We start from the raw sequence: 20,760 nt of genomic DNA, 5'->3' as shown, positions 1-20,760 counted from the left end.
ATACGGGTGCCATTTGTGTATATGTGTTGCATGGCTGTATTTTTTGTTACTAATTGCGGCCTACTCCCAGATGTTTTGCAATAACAAAGTGGTTAGTTATTTTTCAGTAGGAAAAGTTGTCATATTCTGAGCTACCATGAAGCGTCATGTGCCATATTAGCTACAGTCAAAATGATTTAATCCAGGTTAACTGAGCAGAAATGCAGGGCTATATCCATGCTGAGAGAGGCTCCATTTGCATCTACGTATGTATGTCTGTGTTTGCATGTGTGTATGTTTTCCTGTGCGTTTGTCTCTGTGATTAACGGACCCAGGCGTCTCGGATAGCTATTCAGGCTACTACATCATGTTGATGAAAGGGAACAATAGCTGTGTCTCAGTCAACAACGTCTGTCTGTCTGGCTTGGGCCATGTCTCTCTCTTTCTCTATGGGTGTGTGTGTCTCCTGGACATGAACTTGAACTTGAGACAGGCAGCCAGACACCATCTGTGCACCAGGGGTAATGAATTCAGTGCATTCATGGCTGTGGAGCAAGCCAGGCCACTGCCACCCATTGATGAGCAGATGACCCCTATAGTCTGAGTTAGCTCTTCATCACTAATATAATTCAACAATACCAGCTGGTAGTAGGGGAGTTTATTTTGGCTGTTTGCCTAAAGAGAAATAAGAGTAGTGGTGTGCCAGCAGTAGTGGAGTTTACATGCATGTGTGCAGTCAGTGTACGTGCTTGCCTGCGTTTGTATGCTTGTCAGTGGTTAAACATGTCTGCATGAAGCCCTGCATGTGTTCCCTCCTGTTTATCTTTGTCTCACTATATAGCTCATGCAAATTAATTGCCATACACCCTTTCCCTTCCCATATACTGGCCCTTTCCCCATTAAAGCACTGGCCTGCTATTTTAACGACACAGTCATGCTGAATTTATTGCCTTGATAATTGAAAGGGCCGGTTCAGTATCCCCCCTGATAAAGGGTAGTAAGTGAATGAGGCATAAACCTTAAACAAGCCAGGCACAATGTGAATTCCTGCAGGCCCTCCTTCTCCTCCACCTCCTCCTCTTTCTCTTCCTTCTCTTCCTCCAGCTCAAGCTTCTGTCACAATCACAAGCGCACGCGAACACACGCATGCGCACACACAATAAGGCTTTTCCCTCTGGTTGGTGTCGCCACGGCAACGGTAGGTGAGATCACCGTGCGCATGGCAGCATCAGCCCCTGCCAATGCAGGACAGATTCTTGGTTTCTGTGTGTGTGTGTGTGTGTGTGTGTGTGTGTGTGTGTGTGTGTGTGTGTGTGTGTGTGTGTGTGTGTGTGTGTGCGTGCGTGCGTGCGTGCATGCGTGCGTGCATGCGTGCGTGTGTGTGTGTGTGTGTGCATGTGTGTGTGGAGTGCTCTGTGCAAGAAACCATAATGCCACCCACTCCCTCCCTCAATGGCTCAATGTAGACACATAATGTTCAAATGAGTTTCCTGTCACGTAACCGCGCATGTATTGGTTGATTGATTTAGATTACGTTTCTCTAGTTTTCTCCATGAATTGAAGTCATAATGTTAATTAAACTGCTGAATGAATTGTGAGAGTCTGAGGTTGTGATTTGTATATGAGGCAAAACAAAGTCTGAGATTGTAAATTGGTCTTTACACACATACTGACACACACAAACGCTCAAAAGGTGCCATCGGCTTCATGAATGGTGTCAATGCCGATTTACAGGGAACTGATGGTCCTCTCTCCATAACAAACTAGCCAGCCATAACTTGCCAATAATCCACTGAGGAATGTCATGGTTGGGCCCATTTTAATGACATCATGCATGGCCACTTGAGCGTCTTGTGGGGAGCAGCGGGCATGCTGTGCTCTGCCACGCTGTATGGCCCTCCCATCAGCTAACTGCATGGATGTGCATTGCCGACAAAGATCTATTCCATACGTAACATAATGTGATTGTGTTTGAAAGTGATAGAGTTGTGTTGTCTGTATGGTGTCGGTTTGTTGTTGTCTGGCATGATGAAATTATACAGCTCTTGTGGTAGTCAAACTATCTCTTTGGTAGTTATGACACAGAATAATATGCATCTATACAAACTTTTTACAGTTTTACCACTATAAGTGAAACTTGAGAGCTAAAAGTGAGTCCTAAAAAATGTGTCAGTGAAACACCACTTTCATGACACAGATGCTCTGAGGCAAATGTTATGATTATCTATAATTATAGTCAGCCTATTTTAAATTGTGAGCTTGTGTTTATTCCCTTAATTGTCTGTCAAGCTGACAGTTACAACCAAAGTTAAGCCAAAATGTTGTTGCCAAAATGGATACTTCCAACAACCTGCCTTATTAATCTTAAATCTCCATCAGTATGCTTGCTAGTCTGCCACACCAATCCCTACATTTCCTTGTATATAAGTATATTTAGGACCACAGAACTGATCACTGCAATAAGACTCAATCTAGAGGCAAGAAAAGAAAACAGAAAAGGAGATTTTGAGATAAGTCAAACCATACATTTGTGTAACTATTTTGATTTAAGTAGAATTACTGTCCATTTTATTCTTTGAAACATATATAATTACAATCATCTGTAGACATTAAGATGGGATAGTGGTTATCTTGTCTCAGTGTTTCTCTAACACCCGTAACAAGATAATTTGTCGAATCACAATGTGTAATGCAAGCAATACTGTGTGAGCTGATAATGCTTTTTTGCAATCAAATCAAAACTTAATATTGCTAAAGTTGTAGGAGAGAATATAATATGATGCAACATGCCACATTTTACACTTTGTCCCTATGATAATACTGCTAACAACTAGTACATTATACTCTTAGTTATGTAGCTGCATGATTAGATATCAGTACTGTGGCAGCACACAATAAGGCTTTATGCACAAATGTTACTTTGGCACTACAGGTCTAAAGCTGGCTGTCAGCCTGTCTCCTAGGATATCTGTGCTTCGCTGGCTTTTTATTATGCAAATACTATGCACTATAAATAAATTAGTATAATTGCATCTGAAATATGCTTTGAATCTTCCTCGAAGATGAAAGGGTGTAAATAATATATTTTTTGTTACTGCATAATTCATCCTCTATTAATTACAATCATCGGGGCCCTCAGCCTCACCATTCTATTTGCTATACTCAGTTTTTTATACACAGTATACCGTATGTATGTCCACGATCTCTCAGTATCAAGGTACTTGTTTGTAAATTATAAGTCTAATTGTCTCTTACTCTATTCACTCTCAATGTCACATTAGTAATCAATATTAGCATAATGCAGTTTCTAAACCTTAAATGGCTTTTATTGTTGAAATGGTAATTAATGTTTGAACAAGCTCTGACTCAGTAAAAACCCAACATACCCGTATGTATTGTCTGCACATCCAGATTTTTCTTTTTCACATTATGCATAAGCACGTCTGTATTATCATTTCATAAAAGAGGAGGGGCTTCAAAAAACATTAAATAAGCATAAATACTGTAGTTGTGCTGCCACTACAATTAAAATATGCCCGTCTTTGTGCTCTTTGTAAAGCATATGGTATTGAGCCCTAGATGCAATCTGAATACAGGGAACCATTTAAAAAAAAGAAGCAGTTCGGCAATTAAATTATATGGGCTCTCGGACTAGAGAGCCAGGACAAGCGAATATAGAATAGTGAGCAGTAGTTGCTACGCTCGCATTAGCATCTGGCCCTTTTATGTAAATTTAATGAAAAAGGACCCATGCATATACGCTAGGGCTGGGGTGTACTCGCCTAATATCCTTATTAAAGAGGGGTGAGTGAAATATTTATTAGGGGGGCTAAGGGTTAGGAAGGGGGGCCTGTCCTGTGTTGTCATGAGGACCCGAGGTGGAAGAAGGGGGAAAGGGAGGAGGAGGTTGGCTTTCTCTATGAGTGTCTCTCACTGCCTCAAGGTGCCACCATCTTAAGGCGTTTGGCAGTAGTGAGAGTGTGAGGAGGGTAGACCTAAAATGTCCGCTGGCATAGACACGCACACGCATACACATTAACGAATACAAATTTCTGTGTGGCATGTGGACAGGAACACGGAGCTCTGAAAGTCGATTATTCAATTACTGCCATCGGCAGCTCTGCATGCTGAGCGTTTCATTTGCATGTATTAATTCCCTCGATTACTATCACTTACGAGATTGTTTAGCTTTTAGCTTTCTATTACACGCCGTTTATAGGGTACGATCGCTAATATCAGCACCGTCATCAGAACTAACCTGGTATTTGCTAATATTTTAAGAATCTTAATTTAACAATTTCTATGTATTTTCAGCCCAAGAAACAAATTTGTAGGTTTATTGAGTTGAGTTGGACAAAACATTGTAATGGGACACACAATTCTATTTGAAAATAATTTAAGTTACACATAAGCTAATAATGTTTATTTAGTGCAAAGAGTTCATTTAATTATTTGATTGCCGTAATCTTCAACCAGAGTGTGCCACCTTAAAGTGACACACATCACAGAAGTAAAACATATTGTATATATCACACATCTATCAGTGTACTTACCTCAACCGGATAAAGGTGCAGTATTTGACCTTTTTTGAACATTTATTGATAAAACGTGTTCTTTTTGTGAGAATATTTCTCAAACTGTTACATCAAAACTGACAATACAAATGCTTTAGCAAAGAAAGGAAGTAGGTGACAATATTGCCAATTTATGTAAATCAGTGCTATATCATTTTCTGTCTCCTTCTCTCTTACTCACTATCACTGTCACATACACACACTGTAGCTGACCTCCCCTATGTGTTAATTATTATAAATGTGCTTAGTGAGGCAGCATACACACGGGCACACACACACACACACACACACACACACACACACACACACACACACACACACACACACACACACATTGTTCAGTGAGATACAGACACAACATTAGCATTCCCTTTCATCCTGAAGTGCTCCTGAGGCATAGCATGAGGAAGAATGTGCAGGAAATTATTCAAGATGAATTAGACCACACATCATCCCCATTTTTCGGGCATCGACACACACACACACACACACACAAAGACACAGACCCACACATACACACACGTTCACCAGATAATATTTCATCCGAGGTATTTGACTATTGTTACAATTAGAGTTTTATTTGAAATGTATGTGTAAATTTGTTTCTGTAGCTATGTGTATATTGCTGTGTGTGCATCTGGAAGTCATCACGTTTATATACTAGAAGTGTGTACGTGGATATTATGTCTATGTGTGCTGTGTGTCCTTGTCATAGTCAGCCTGTCGTCCCTTTTTACATGCATAAAGTATACAATATCAGCTGTTCCCCTGTTTCCTCTGATGAGTGGTACGCCCCGGCGTGCTGCCAAAGAAGTGAGAATAATTAAGCGGCTGCATGTTTGAGCCTGGCCTTGGCTAATGGATTGTTACCGGGAGGAAATGAGACAGGCAGCATGGGGGAGCTGGGTGGCAAAGCAGTCCTCGACTTTGGATAATGAAACACTGAAAGCCATCGGGGTGGAGAGTAGACACACCTCTCATAAAGGAAATGCTTTTGTTCTATGACTACTTCTTTTTGTCATATAGGTAGGTGCATTTGTGAGGAGTCACACAGTGTGAGAAAGGCGTTCTGCATCACTTAAGTCAAGATATATATATACAGTTTTTCCAATTTTAAATTTCTTACACTGTTTCAAATTGGTGCAGCTCACTTAAATCATTTTTATTTTTCCACTCTATGAAAAGAAATCTTGTAGGTCTATGATCTGTATGTTCCTCATATTGCCTGTGCGTGACTGTGTTTGATATTTATACATATGCAATTTGCACTAGATTTAGCATCTTCTGCATCACCACACTGCTGCTTTAGAGAAAGCAGGGGATGATTCTTGGCACTGTTGTCGCCAGTCTAGCCCACCTACCCCCCACCCACATGTAGGCAGAGTAGTGGTGGGGAGAGGGGGGAGCGGAGCAGAGGAGGGAGATAGAGGAGCAGGAGGGAGATGGGATGAGACAAGCCACACAAGCCGCAAAGGGAACAGGGTGAAGGTGAAGGGGGGAGTGCTGTATAGTTACCCTAAACCCTGCCGTAGGGCTAAAAACACACACACACACACACACACACACACACACACACACACACACACTGATTTGACACAACCGCAAAACACACCCAGAACAGTGTAGAACATTGCAATGGGGAGTATGAGGATATGCCCTAAAAAATATATCCTAATTGTTTTTATTGTTTTTTCCTATTACTCCTGAAGTGTTACAGTAATTCAATTTAAAGGTTATGGTTGTCTGATGTTCATGTTTCTTTTCCCCAGGATCCTTGATTTTAATGTATTTTTTGAGTTTGTATTTGATGAAACAAAAACAAATAAAATTGAGAACTAAATCATAAGAATCTTGTGTGGTTTTATTATTGATTAGTGCCATGCAGCAGCCTGACAGTGTGCGTGTCAGTGCGAGTGTGAGGTTATGTATGTATGTGTGTGTGTGTGTGTGTGTGTGTGTGTGTGTGTGTGTGTGTGTGTGCGCACTTTGATATGGAGCTCTAATAAAATGTGGCATCTGTCAGTTTGATAGTGACATGCCAGAAGAGCCTCTTAATCACTTGGGAACACAGCAGGAAAGAAATCCAGAAGAAAGAAACTGCGTACAGTGTATATATATATATATATATATATATATATATATATATATATATATATATATATATATATATATATATATATATATCCTCCTACTGTGTCATAATCACCACATTGAAATAAAATTAGTTGGTATAGGCGTTGGATAAAAACCAAAGCAATTTTTCTGAATCTTTGTAACGTCAAAACTGCACTTTTTTGTCATTCTTGTTCAACTACAGTGTATTTGACATGTGACCCGTTTTTTTACATGGTTCAGGACAATGTCAGCAGTTACATCTATTTACCCCATTGTTTAAGGATGTATTCAAGTTCATTGGCATGTTGCTGTGTGAGGTCAAAAAAACTAACCATGGGCTTACAACCCAGGATCAACAACATGGCTGCTGAAACTGCGTTAGCATACACCAGAATTAACCCGGAAAACTTCGCAATTTAGACCAAAATGATCTCTTTTCATGTGATATATTTAAGTATCTATACATCAGTAATACAACTTTAGACCTTGACCTTAACATTTAAACAAAGTTTCATATTAATATTTTCGAGTATGAAAAAACATACCTCCAATGACTTTCAAATGATCTGCAAAGCATTTGACTTGCTATTTGTGGCAAAGTGTAAAGGTTGAGCAGACATTTGCACAAAGTTATTGCCATTCTGAATACCTGCAAGTCAACGTAGCGATGGTAAATGCTACCTCTGTTTCCTTCTTCTACCATATAACTCTGCGTTTGCTTTCCCCTCCTCTCTTTTTAGTGGAGAATATGTTAATTGCGATTTGCTCAAGAGGAGTTATTCAACATGTAAAGGTTAACTCTTGGCATACGTATTCACTCCCTACCTGTGTGTGTGTGTGTGTGTGTGTTTTTCATTGCTGCAGTGATGGAGAAAGGGAGCTGTGGAGAGCTACAGGCAGCAGGAAGTAGAGGTCAAAACGAGATCTCTGGGATTTTGCTCTCTACTGGAACCACATGAGGTGAGCTTGGGTTAATTTAACAAAATATGTGTGTGTGTGTGTGTGTGTGTGTGTGTGTGTGTGTGTGTGTGCGTGCGTGCGTGCGTGCGTGCGTGTGTACGTGCGTGCGTGCGTGCGTGTGTGTGTGCGTGCGTGTGCAGTAATAGCCAATATGGCATAAATGTGTAGGCATGTGCAATACAATGACAACATTTAGTTTTTGTGTATTTGTCTGCTATGCATTTTTATATATGGCAGAAACATCAGCTAAATCACCTAAACTCTATTGTTCCATATTTGTGGGTTTACTGTTAGCTCTGGTAATTCAAGGACAAAAAAACATCCAGTGAAACTCAATCTAACAATCATTCTTTTTTTCAAATTCAACAATCACTTAGCTCTGAGTTATTTACGGGACACTTGATTTTGATATTTACCTGAGAAATGTATTGTTATTGTTGAACACTTTGTCAAAAACAGCCAAATTTCTTTGTTGGCAAGGGTTTTGTCTTTCCCCCTCTCTGCGAGTCTCTGTGTGAGTCTGTGTCCGTGTGTGTCTGTTTGCCTGCAGCAAAGTTAGCCCATGTGTGTGTTGGATGAAGGCATATATGTTAGTAGTGGTCCAGAGGACACAGTAAACAGAATAACAGTGGTTTGAAGGGAGCTCAGGCGATGTGGGCAATATCAAATCCCATGACCCATTCTTTGCCCTGTGGTCCATACCAAAGACAAAAAGCACAGGGGAAAAATAGGTTATTGTTCACTGTTCATCATCACAACGCAACACTACACAACACAACAAACCAACAGTAGCTACAACCAGGAAGTGATTTCAAAAATCTCCTCTGGACATTGAAATCCATGCAGTAACAATAATTGCCCTCTGCCCTGGCATTGTTTGCGTTGCGTGCAGGACATCTTGCTCTATCAATTAGACCTCAGCCATTATTACACATGACATTTGATGATGTTGAAGAGAGACAAACATTTTAATGAGCCGAGCTCTCTCTCATGACAAGGAAATAGTTATCATATTAGCTGGCTGCAGCAGCTGATTACCATCTATGCTGTCTTTATTTCTACTTTGACCCCATTTTTCTTGCAACTAGGTGACGTCTGCAGAGGTTGAGGTGGTGCAAAGTGTTTGGATATTAGTGGTACACATTGTGCGGCACTAGCTGAAATGATTGTCACCTGTCACTGTCAGCAGAAAATATACAGTAGCGCTTGGTACCGATGCTAGGCTTATGCTCTTGATGGTAGGACAATACCACACAGTGGCACTTTGGTATGAAAAAATGTAACCAAATGAAAATACCCCAGTGACTCAGAGATGTTCTGTGTTGAGAGTTCTCAGAGTTCAAAAGTTTATTTCTTGGTGATGCTAAAAAAAAAAAAGTGGCTGAAGAGAAGAGGTGGTATGTCAGCGCCCATGGGCCCCAGTGTGCGGTGGTGTTACTCGTCCTAATTACTCCCAATACTCACACACATTTGGCGGACTGCTCAGAAGGGCCAATTAGAAGGGCAGGGCAAGTCACTGGGTAGGAAAAGTCAGTGCTCAAGTCATCTCGACTATACCACAGAGAGATGGAGTCTTAAAGCAAACTCTTCAGTACATTTTCACAATTTACATTTTTGTATAAAATTAACGCTTTTGCCACCATAGCACCATTTCAAAGGAAATATCTTATGACTTCAACATTGGTATATTTCAGTATGTACTGTATACATATTGTTATTCCAGCATAACTTTAGCTTAGCATTCAGGAATGCTGCTTTTTTGTAGTAGGTCACATTGAGTGTAGCCACGATCATTGATGATGGTGTTAATCAGGTTGACCAAATCATAAGCTTTTTGTGAAAGAGGTTAAAGTTGTTAACTGAGACTTCAGAATTGTGTCACTGCATAATAAAGTTGGGTCAACAGCTTCAAATATCGAACACTTTGCTGTACAGCATTAAACAGCTGATATTTGAATTCAGTTTCAATGGCTTTCTCCAGTTGATCCAATAAGATACAATAAACGCAACATCTGTGGAACATCTTTGCAAACATTTTATCTTAGATAGACCTTACTCCCTCTGCTGAAAGTCCAGCTAAATGTGATTCAGGGTCAATAGACCCCTATATCTGACTTTGCATTATTTAGTTAGAGATGTAGGCTTTTTATATGAGTAACATGTTACCCCCCCCATCAGCTATTACCTGTGTGCAGAATATAGCAGGGCCATGGGTTGAAGCCAGAACAAGAAACCAGGACAGCTTTTCATCGTTGCAGATACAGATGCACTTTGACAATATCAGGATAGGTTACCACTTGAAATAAGGATAAAGACTTTTTTGGAGAGTTGCATTTCTCTCTTCTTTTACGCTCTCTCTATGATTTTCACAAAACTCAGACAAAAAACATACATTTAGACTGTAAAATTTGCCTTAGTTATGAATAGTTATGCTGAATATTAAGATAAGCACCTAATGAAAACACAGCATGTTTACTATAGAGTATAGTTTGTTTACATTGCATCACATCATTTCCTATGCTATACTCATAATCATCTATCAGACATGCATATTTGGAGTACAGCTGCTTACTATTACGGTGCCAGCGGGGGTAAGTATTTATAATGTGGCGCCGCATTCGTGGATATAAACCCTCCAGTCTTGTAGGCCAGCTTCTGTATCATCAGTGCAAGCCCACAGAGATTAATGAAGTCGTCTGCATTTGTCTGCATGATTAAGAAGTGCTAAAGCGTCAGCGTGTGTGTGAGTGTGTGCATGTTGTCTTAGATAAAACAACAGCAACAGAGAACAAAAGACGCCAGAATACAGGAAGGCTTTGCAGTAGGTTCATTAACAAACAATTTTGCCTAGTAAAGATAGCGTAGTAAATGCAAAGGCTTAATTCTTTATGATAAGGTAATACAGTAGCAAACAATTATAAATGATGACTTAAACCGGGAAGGCAAAAGAGGGAGAAAATAAACATTATTTATGGAAATATTGTAAAATATGTGAAAGATATTTTTCTTTTCAATAGATTAGTTTCCATCTATAATTTTCTTTTTTCCTATTTGTCAAGTAATTCCATATTTCATGCTTGGATGCAATCCCCTATCCGTGCTATATATTGCAGATGTTCATGCCTCTTAGCGATAGCACAATATGTCCTTTCCATGGTTGTTCAAAAATTCAAAAACTACTCATCTTTTTTCCCTCATTCTGATGCACTACATTATCATTGGTGTACCAAGGGATGAGTCTGGAATTTGAGGAAATCTCGTTTTATCAATTTATAATTAAAACATAAAACTACTTTTTTTTTTCTTCCATTTAATATCCAAGTAGCTTTCAGCGGGCTGTGTAATAACGCTGCGTAGGGAGGGTTTCTTCTGCATCATCATACAGTACAGTCAGAACAAAGGATATGCACATCGTAAAATCATGCAAATGAATGCAAATCGCTGGCAGCAAGGAATAGCGAGGTGGCAGGAGGGGAGTTTGTATAAGCAGAGGGATGCCAAGGACTTTGTATACACTACTTGCCAGACAATCTTCCATTAAGTTATGGCAGATAACAAAAAATATATATTGGTTTGAATTCCGAAATCTCTTCTGCACAATTAAACAAGAGTTTGACTTTGAGACTTTGAGTTTCCTCTTCTTTTAATAAATAGATCTGATTTTTTTCTTAATGCCTAAACAATATGTAGCTTTGTATTTTTGTCTTTTTTGCTCGAAATTGTTTTGTTTTTTTCATGATGCAACAAAATGCATAGTGTTCACTCAAGACGCTGTTCTAAAACACAATGCAAATGCAATGCAATGGCTGAAAACAACATTGCAGTACGTGTGAGTGTGTGTTGGAATGATGCACTATTTCGACAGTACCGCCCCAGAGAAACGCAGAACAGATATTATTAACATCAGCGCTAACGATCAAACATGTGACATATTTTAATGAGTGCGTTCACTAATTGGGGGGATTAGGTAATGATGAACTGAGTCAGTCTCCATTTTCCTTTAGCCACGAAAAGAAAAATATGTAATATGATATTAGATTTGGTTCTCACCATGAATATTTAAAACACTAGTAGATTCCTATATACTGCATCAGGACAATATATAACATGCATCCGGCACATATAACATGCAAAACATTCATTTGTGTACTTAAAAGTTAAACATCTATTTGCTTTCATCCTAAATTATATATCATCATTTTTATAATTGATAATAAAACACAGCGTTGCTGAGTGTTCAGTGTTCAAAGTGTGTGTTTGTGGTGTAAAATATGCCAATGTGTGTTTCATCATAAATTAATAAAATGTTTTGATCCAATCCTAATTTATAAAACCCAGAATTATGTAATGAAATACAAAAATTGAATCATTTTGCAAAGCATGTATCTTTTCATGAAATTAATTCCTGTAGCATCACTTCTCTCGACAAAATGCTGATACTAATACTGACATGGTTTCACAATATTGTATTCAGAGGTTCTCAAAGCAGTACAACAATCACTAATTTGTTTCAACTTGCATACAAAAAACATATTTAAATAAAGCTGCCCTCTTTCAGACAGCATATACACACACACACACACACACACACACACACACACACACACACACACACACACACACACACTGACTAACCCGCAGACACAATATGGTAGGGGAATAAAAGGGGGGAGGGCAGAGACAGACATTCACAATTGTGCATAATGATGTTAACATTCCTGCATGTCTAATACAGGGGATATTGAGACAGACACTAGCTGGTCGGCGGTCTTGCTGTGTATTGTGCATGTTCACGGCTATAAACAGTAGTGGAGCATAATGATGTATTAATTGTGGCCTGCTCTTGCTCATGGTGTTCGGGCTCCTTGCTGAGATTACTATGCGGACTTTGATTGTTAATCTTATCAAACATATGCAAGATCACACTGCACTTTATTTTCTAGTCTGCTCTCATGAAATCAGGTGCATGCTAATCTGAGTAACGTCAACGACTGCTATTATTACTTTGTACAAAATTGTGAACACTGGACATGTTTATATTGTTTATTTTTTTCCAAATGATGGTTAATTTTGGAGGGATTAACCCAGATGTACAAAGCTGTTTAAATATAACAACTCAGCAAAGGCATATAGTGTGAAGCAGGGGCAGGAGAAGATACATGCTGAATTTAAAGGAATGGCATGGCAACAACAAATTAAAACATCCTCATCCTAACTCAATGAATATTTGTATTCACAAATAGTGGCTTAAAGGGTGTGCCTTAATTTCAAACGCACACACCATCAAGTGATCCTGCAATACTGTTATACAAATGTTTTACAACTTCCTCCCAAATAGAAAGACACAAACTCGAAGGGGGGGAAGTGGATATGAAAATGGAGCGCCGGCATCATAAAAGATGGAAACAAAGAGGGACAGACAGCATACACTGAGAAGGACAGGCAAAAGATGAAGCTCATTTTTCCGTGGGCACCCAGTGGCGTCTGCATTGCAGATCGCTGAAATCCCCTTCGCATGCGTCCCTGGGCTTAAAGGAGGATGGGGTGGGGAAGGGTGAACAAGGGATGGGTTTATGCTATCTCTGCTTTAGTACACTTTGTTTTTTTTCCCTCCCCCCACCGAAATATATTTTTTCTGTCTGCATCAAATGTCAAGTTAATTTCCTGGGTGCTATGAGGGATGTGTCCTCCCCTTTGCTATGTGTGGCAGGGTGGTGGATTGTGGCAGGGTGCTGTGTGTGTGTTTGTGTGTGTGTGTGTGTGTGTGTGTGTGTCTGTGTGTGTGTGTGTGTGTGTGTGTGTGTGTGGTGGTGGGGGGGGGGGTCTGTATGGGTGGATGGGGAAAGGGAAAGGAGCATGGCAAGGCAAAGAGAGAGACGAGAGGTGGTGAGGGGGGTTCAGTACAGTATCTATAAATTGGCTCTCTCTGAAGAGCCAGAGAGGTGTGTTGAAAGTGTGTATGCATATGTGTGTGTGTGTGTGTGTGAGTGAGCGAGTGTGTGTGTGTGTGTGTGTGTCTGGTTGTGTAAAAATATGATCCAATTATTAATAGATGCTTTTGTCAGTGTACCTATGCCCATGTGCCTGTCCTTATTTGTGAATTCACATGTTCAGTTCTTTTGAATGTTCATCTAAATCGACTACTAACGCAGAAAAAAGAAGAAAAAAACATAGCGTATAAAAGATGCTTTGTAATTCAATGTTGTCGTAACAAAAGCAGAAAATCTTCCTAGATTTCGAGGTATTTCTCAACAAAATAGTTAAGTGTGGAGAGTAATTAGCTTGGACTTTCTCATCAGTGGTGCTGCATTTCCTGGTTGCTAACAACAATGTCTAAAGCTTATTACCAACTGATATCTAGTAGCATATTATGTTAAACATCCATGTGTGTCAGTCCTCTTTTAACCTTGTTGCTTGACAATCGCATCTTCCAAGGCTAGGCCATATTTTATATGACTTATAATGTATTTCAGGTTACCTCCATCACCATTGAATAATTGTGTCCCTCTGATATCCTCATCTCTCATGATGAGAGACACAACACAACCTTTATTTTTTATTTTTACTACAGTAAACACACATTTACTCTGGCTATGTGTCTCTCTGTTGTTGTGTTGGAGTGTGATGGGGATAGAGTTTATATTTGTGTTCAAATGCACAGATTTACTTTAGTGCCATGTGCACATAGCTTTTTCCAGTTTACTGCATATGTGTCCAACTGTGCATGTGCATGTGTGACTGTACGGATGCGTGCCTGTGTGTGTATGCTTATCTGAATGAGAATATTTTTGCAGGCGGCTGTTAAGTTTATGAAGGCAAAATGTATATTTTGTATTGCAAAGTGTAAATGCATTATTGGAGAGAAAGGGATTATGCATTTGTCAGTCGTGCTCACGCTGATGTATGCTCCTGCCCCACAAATGTCACATCCCATAACCCAGAAAAATTACACCAGTCCCACCTAATTACGCATATTCATGATACTGTTTTGCATAGTGCTGGTAGCATACTTCTGTTACAAGCCACAGAGCTGAGGGATGTGGTTGAGTGAAAAGGCTTTCAATCCACTGATTCAGTGTGTCTCCGCCACAAGCATCAGCTTGATAACGTTACCTCCATGCCAATTTTTTTTTTCATGATCTGAGACCATTATGGAAAGAGAGTTTTCTCTTATTTCTTGCAGTCAGTCATATTGCCACTGCCTGCAGCATGTTCAAACCTTGTGGGAATTTTTAATAAAGAAATTAGCTTTGTCCTAGATTATGAAGGTCATTTTGAAAATAGTACAGATTTAACCAGTGTTTTTTGAAATACTTTGTCATTTATCCTCCATCTCTGCTCTATTTCTTTTTTTCTCTGTGTGTTTATTTCACTCCTCCTCTGGTAAATGTGATTCTCCTGGTCTCTGGTAATGAATAATATGTAAATCAGGGGGCAACAATCGTAGCAACTGGAAGCAGGGGCGAGCACATACCGAGTGAGAAAATCCAAATAAAGTTGACTGTTGAGGTAAGACGGGAGGAAGTGTTGGAGAAAGAGATGGAGGGAGAGCGAGAAGACAGAGGAGAGTGATGAGTCGTGGAGGCTGGCTCAGTGGCTTATTGTAGCACTTGCAGAAAAGACTTAATCAGACTTGGCCCGCTGTAATGAAGAAGAGGGTCCAGGCTGTGCCACTGCTTGGGTAAACAGCGATTGTTTCAGTCCAGGGTTCCCAAACACGGGCAACAATGGTACTATTGTCCCGCCAGCTCTTATTAATAGGCAAAGCAGAGATGGGGTGAGGAGCAGAAGCAGGGAAGGGAGGTGGGTGTAAAAGGGGCAAAACGGGAAAAAGGGGGTAAAAAGAAGAGGTGTGGGGCACAGCAGGATCGAGTGGGAACCTGATAGGAACAGAGGATGTGGTGGGAGGGGGATGTGGAGAAAAAGAGATGGATGGAGGGAGATGGCGAGAGGTGCTTCTCTGATCTTGATTTTTTTTTTCACACTTGCATTGTGTCTTCGTTTCCCATCATCTTCCTCTTGTTTTCACACCCTTCTATCTTCTCAGCCATCTTCTCTCGTCCTTGTCTTTTTCTCTCATCCTTTCATCCACACTTCCTTCCAGCATCATCCTACCATGCCGCCTACTCTATTCCATCCATCTGTCCTTTGTTCCTCTTCATTTTATGCATTTGGAATGGCGAGGGATGCTTTGCCTGTCATACCACCTTTGCATCACCTTTCCCATCCGGCGCGGGAGAGAAAGAGAGAGAGGGGCAGAGAGACGAAGAGGCGAGAGAGAAAAAGAGTATTGGGAGGGGGGATGAGAGGAGCAGGCGAGAGAAAAGGGGCAGGAGCGAGACAAAAAGAAAAGATCACGCTGCTTCCTTGCTTAATGAACATGGGCAAAGGATGATCACAATAGAATATATTATGCTCTTGTTAGTAAAGGCAATCAATTAGCAGAGAGCACACCACTGGCACACCATCTTTCCCGCTTGGGAACTGGCTCATTCACAGCCCAAACGAATGGCCCATGGAACCCCCTCACCTCGCTGTTTTTCCCACCCTCAATGCCCACTGGCCACAAAAGATTTGATTTCATTCTCCAATGTGAAAGGGGACAGCATTGAATTTGCATTTCCGCCGCATTCACTCCACATTAGTTGAAATATAAGTCAGGTTTCGCTACAGTCAAAGGTCTTGGCTCAATGAAAAATGGATGTGTTTGAATGTGTAGGTAATAGCATATATCTTAACCAAAATAAATCCCCAAACCCTATTTAGACCCAGCTGTACCAATAAAAGTGTTGTGATGTTGATTGGACTTCCTCAATGGACAACTGTCCTCTGACAACACACTGTTCCCACTAAAGCTTGGCTCCACAAGATGGGAATCAGGCATGACAATGTCTCTGTGACTGACACTGACAATTGCATACCAAATTGTCACTCAGGTCCCATCAGCAATTCATACAGCGGTTGGGTGAAATTCCTTCATCCTTTTCCCCACATGTTTTCTTCTTCTTTTTTGTGTCAGCTAGAGGAATAGCTCCAGATAATGGCAACAATCTATATTGTGAAAGAGGCAAGGAGTAGTTCTGCCTTAACACAGGCACAAATCACCACTGTCTGGCTGGGGATCTGTAAAAGTGTCATTGATGAGTAGAACACACTGCTTTCACTGAGGAACTTTGCTGTGATTCCAGGCAGAGGTTGAAAATGGAGGAAACAAAAGGAAATAAAGGAAAAGCGGAGAGAGGAGTCCGCATGTAGGACCTTTTTTTGAAGACAGTGCGTGCAGAGAGGAAGATGACCTCGGGTTTGGGTTTAGTGAATCTGTTGTTGCTGTGTTTGGCAGAGCATTTACACTCTATGGCCATCTGGAGTGTGTGTGTGTGTGTGTGTGTGTGTGTGTGTGTGTGTGTGTGTGTGTGTGTGTGTGTGTGTGTGTGTGTGTGCGTGCGTTAGTGTGTGTGTGTTTCAATCACATTTCCCTTCATGCAATGCAACATGCGTTGCGCTATCTAGTGTTGAACAATCAATCGTGTCATCTTAAGAAGAAAAAGATTCCTCTTTTTTCCAACTTATAAACAATGAATGGCCTTTTTTCTGGTTTCATTGAGGAACATGTGTTCTACAATACACATGCTATTTTATTTTGAAATTCAGGCAAGCTAGCAACAAGAAAAGCAGCATGACTGTAACTTAAGTTCTGATAAAACATCTATCATTTACTACTTTTTTCGTGGTACTTAGGAAGCACACAGCTCAATTAAACTTCGACAACCATCAAATTGAACACACCCTGTATTTTCCATTAGCAGCCTCATCATAACAAAATGTCTCAACTGTACAGTAAAATAAAATTAAAATAAATTATTTCATGTATAAGAATCGATTGTGCCCATTTATTGTCCACTGGGTTCTAAGCTTGCATTGCTACCATTGTGTCTGTTTGGCTGTGTTTAACCTTGTGTTTGTGTGTCTTTGTGTTCACATGTGTATTTGGTTGTCCAATTTTTAGGTGTAAATCCCACTACACCTATGCTGTTTGTAAATATACAAAAAACACACGATTACATTGTACATGAAATACAAGGCTCCTGCATATAATCCACTTGTACTGTCTTGAGGAAATTCTTCTCTAATCCATGGATTAATAGAAAATGCATCACAATGTACTTCTGTTGTTACTGATGATCTGTAGAGTAGATTTTATCTCTTTTAACACTGAGTGCATGCATAGAAGTGTTTTGTTGGCCTTCAAAGTGCCACAGAATGGTGCAGGGTTGTGTTTTGACCTTTAAAAGAGAGGGGGGAAAGCATTGAAGTTTTCTCAGTGTATACTGTATGCGTGCATGTTTGTTTGTACCTGTTGGAATATTCAAGTGCAAAATGCTTATAATGTATTCAGTGTTTCTAGGCTGCAGAGGGCATTGTGTTCTCTCTCTCTTCACTTTGAAAGTTGAAATGTTCAACATCTAATGGATGGGGAGCAGGAATGGTAACAGGGCATGAGAGGGAGGGAAGCACACAGTAATGCATCAGTTTGAGTCATGCATCTGACTGCAGGGTGAGGTTTTAGAAAAATACCTCATGTGTTGATGTTTAATTAGTAAAGTCATATAGCCGTTTCATGGAAAGAGTTTGCCATGTCATGTTTTGACCACTCTTTCTCCCTTTTTGAAATAATTTCATTCTGAAACCACACTAAACATGAAAGATTAAAATGCAACTTGTGTTCTGCACTGTGTTACATATTTCAGTTCAATTTTCTTTAAATGTATCATTTTGGGATTAATGTGAAACTATTTTCTTAAAGCCTGGTCTCAAAAGATGTCCTTTACATTGTTAAGCATTTCTATCTACCTTATTTACCCCTGTTTGTTTTGGGCAGCAATGTCTTTTTCTCTCCTCTTCATCTGTTTCTTCTTGATTATCTCCTGGGCTCTCTTACCGCTGGGTCTTCATGTACAGGTAGTCATGCTGCTGACATTTGTGTCCAAGCAGGGCCCAGTGACATGGCCTTTACCACCCCTCGCTGGGTATCCCTTCGCCATCCTTACCCCCTACCGCCATTCTTAACCCGCCAAGTCCTCTTCAGCCGCCTGCACACGAATGTATGTCTGTTTGTGCTTTGGGACCATCCTGTGTGTACAGTGTCTGTGTGATTAAGCCTTGTCCAGATCAGCCCGTTCATGCTTGCCTGTAGCATGTGTGCACAGTAGGGGACATGGTATGGAGCAAGCCTCTTTCTCTTCTGGATGGAGGGTGAGCAAATAGAGTCACTGCAGGCAGGGAGTTGGTGGGGCACACATGAAAGTGGATAGCTCATCAGAAAAGGATTTCAGAAAGGGATTTATTGCCAAGTAAGTAGCACTTATTTGCCCTGGTTGTTGGTGCATACATAAACATATCAAACATTAATATGAAATAAACAAACAATAAATACAGAAACAAATAACATACATATAACTAGAAAAAAGGAGGCTGTATGGATGTGCAAAAAAATGTTGAGGGATGAGCATAATTTCAGGATATATAGAACAGGTATATAGTCAAGGATGTAGGATTAAGATTCATGATGTGATAAGATAGTACAAACACATGAGGTATATCCTAATCAGGACAAAAACCTGAAAAATCTGTCATGTCTTTGTTTTTATAAAATGTTCAAAAATGTCCACTTTTGTAGAGAGCAACACTAACTTTTTTCATAATTTAACGGCCATTTAATCTCACCTATACTTACCATTCACTATAGATTATTTAGAAATATTTTGACCCTGAGTGTGATACAGAATTTGGGAAGAGCTATTATGTGCCCAGAGTCAGACAAAATGCAAAGCCTCATTGTTCTTCTTCTCAAACACACACGCTGAAACACACAGACATGCTCACCGTCCCTGCAGCCATGGGAATGGAGAATGCTGAGGTTCAAGGTCATTTCAAGTATTCAGCAGCCTGGGGCTCTCCATTGTCAGTGCATCACAACACACATGCACTCAAATACACGCACAAACACATTGTTGGTAGGCGCACATTCTACACACCGCATCTCACTAACGCCTGCATCCGAGACAGCAAAGTGTCTGTCAGGTGAGAACATGACACTTCGTAAGTCCACTCACATGCACTAACAGTCACAGGTGTGAATCTTCAATGGAAACACAATTATCCAGTTTTGTTTCTCTACCATAGACTGTCTAGACACACAACAATGGAAGGTATAACTATTGGACAATTGCTATTTTCTGTCATCATTTAGCTATTCTGCTGTGATTGTTTATTCTTCATGCTCCACAGTCTACATATTGTGCTGTATTGTTGAAATTTTGGTTGACAGTTTCCATTATTTTAACAACTGATCATTTATATTTGGTTTCTATTTAGTAAAGGAGTGACAATTTGCGGAAATAGTGGAGGTAGAATTTTTAAAGACAGAGCAAAGGTGAGGGGGAGAGAGAGCAGTGGGTGTGATTAGCCCCTTTGTTGGAGGTCTGTTGAGCTTCATTGGCTCCAGAGAATAGGTTCCTAATGAACCCAGCCAAGCTTGGACCAAACTTTGTGCTGAAGACAAACTAAGTTATGGTGGTCTGGCAGAGCACTGAGGGCGAGCCGACTGATATACAACGCCTGGACATATGGTCCCCTCATCAGGGCCTCTCCCAGTCACTTTCTCATGTCCTGGCTTCTGTCTGTGTGTGTGTGTGTGTGTGTGTGTGTGTGTGTGTGTGTGTGTGTGTGTGTGTGTGTGTGTGTGTGTGTGTGTGTGTCAGAGTGGTTACACACAAGAAGAATATTTATAGTGTGAATATACTATAAATATATACTATACTTGTTTGATAACTCATTGGAACAGAGAACTGGAAAAAAAAAAAAAACACAGGGAGTAATGGGGGGGGGGTTTGCTGGTTGATGCTTAGTGAAAGCGACAGAGGAGAGAGGGCTGCAGGCTTTGTCTTTCCAGCTGACCCCAATACAGAATCCTTTCTGACACGTCCTACAAGACATGGAGTAACTGAGTAAATCAGGCCAACCTGGCTGCGGTTTAGCAGCGACTCCACCACCACAGATGCAATATGGTAGAGAACCACAGGATAATTTGAAGAACTCATAACATATACAAGAATCTGAAAGAAACAAGTTT

The 20,760-nt window shown here is 40.3% G+C and overlaps 1 long non-coding RNA gene across 1 annotated transcript in view; it reads left to right on the top strand.

Annotated features, from left to right (window-relative positions):
* LOC116056842 overlaps positions 1 to 20,760 on the top strand; it is a 37,010-nt gene that overhangs the window by 7,031 nt on the left and 9,219 nt on the right. The window contains exon 2 of the long non-coding RNA XR_004106677.2: positions 7,533 to 7,628. This is a non-coding gene — a long non-coding RNA (uncharacterized LOC116056842). The remainder of the gene's footprint in view (positions 1 to 7,532; positions 7,629 to 20,760) is intronic.

Source organism: Sander lucioperca, chromosome 2 (genome assembly GCF_008315115.2).
Source record: "Sander lucioperca isolate FBNREF2018 chromosome 2, SLUC_FBN_1.2, whole genome shotgun sequence".
NCBI lineage: Eukaryota > Metazoa > Chordata > Actinopteri > Perciformes > Percidae > Sander > Sander lucioperca.
This window is presented reverse-complemented; position numbering and strand designations above follow the sequence as displayed.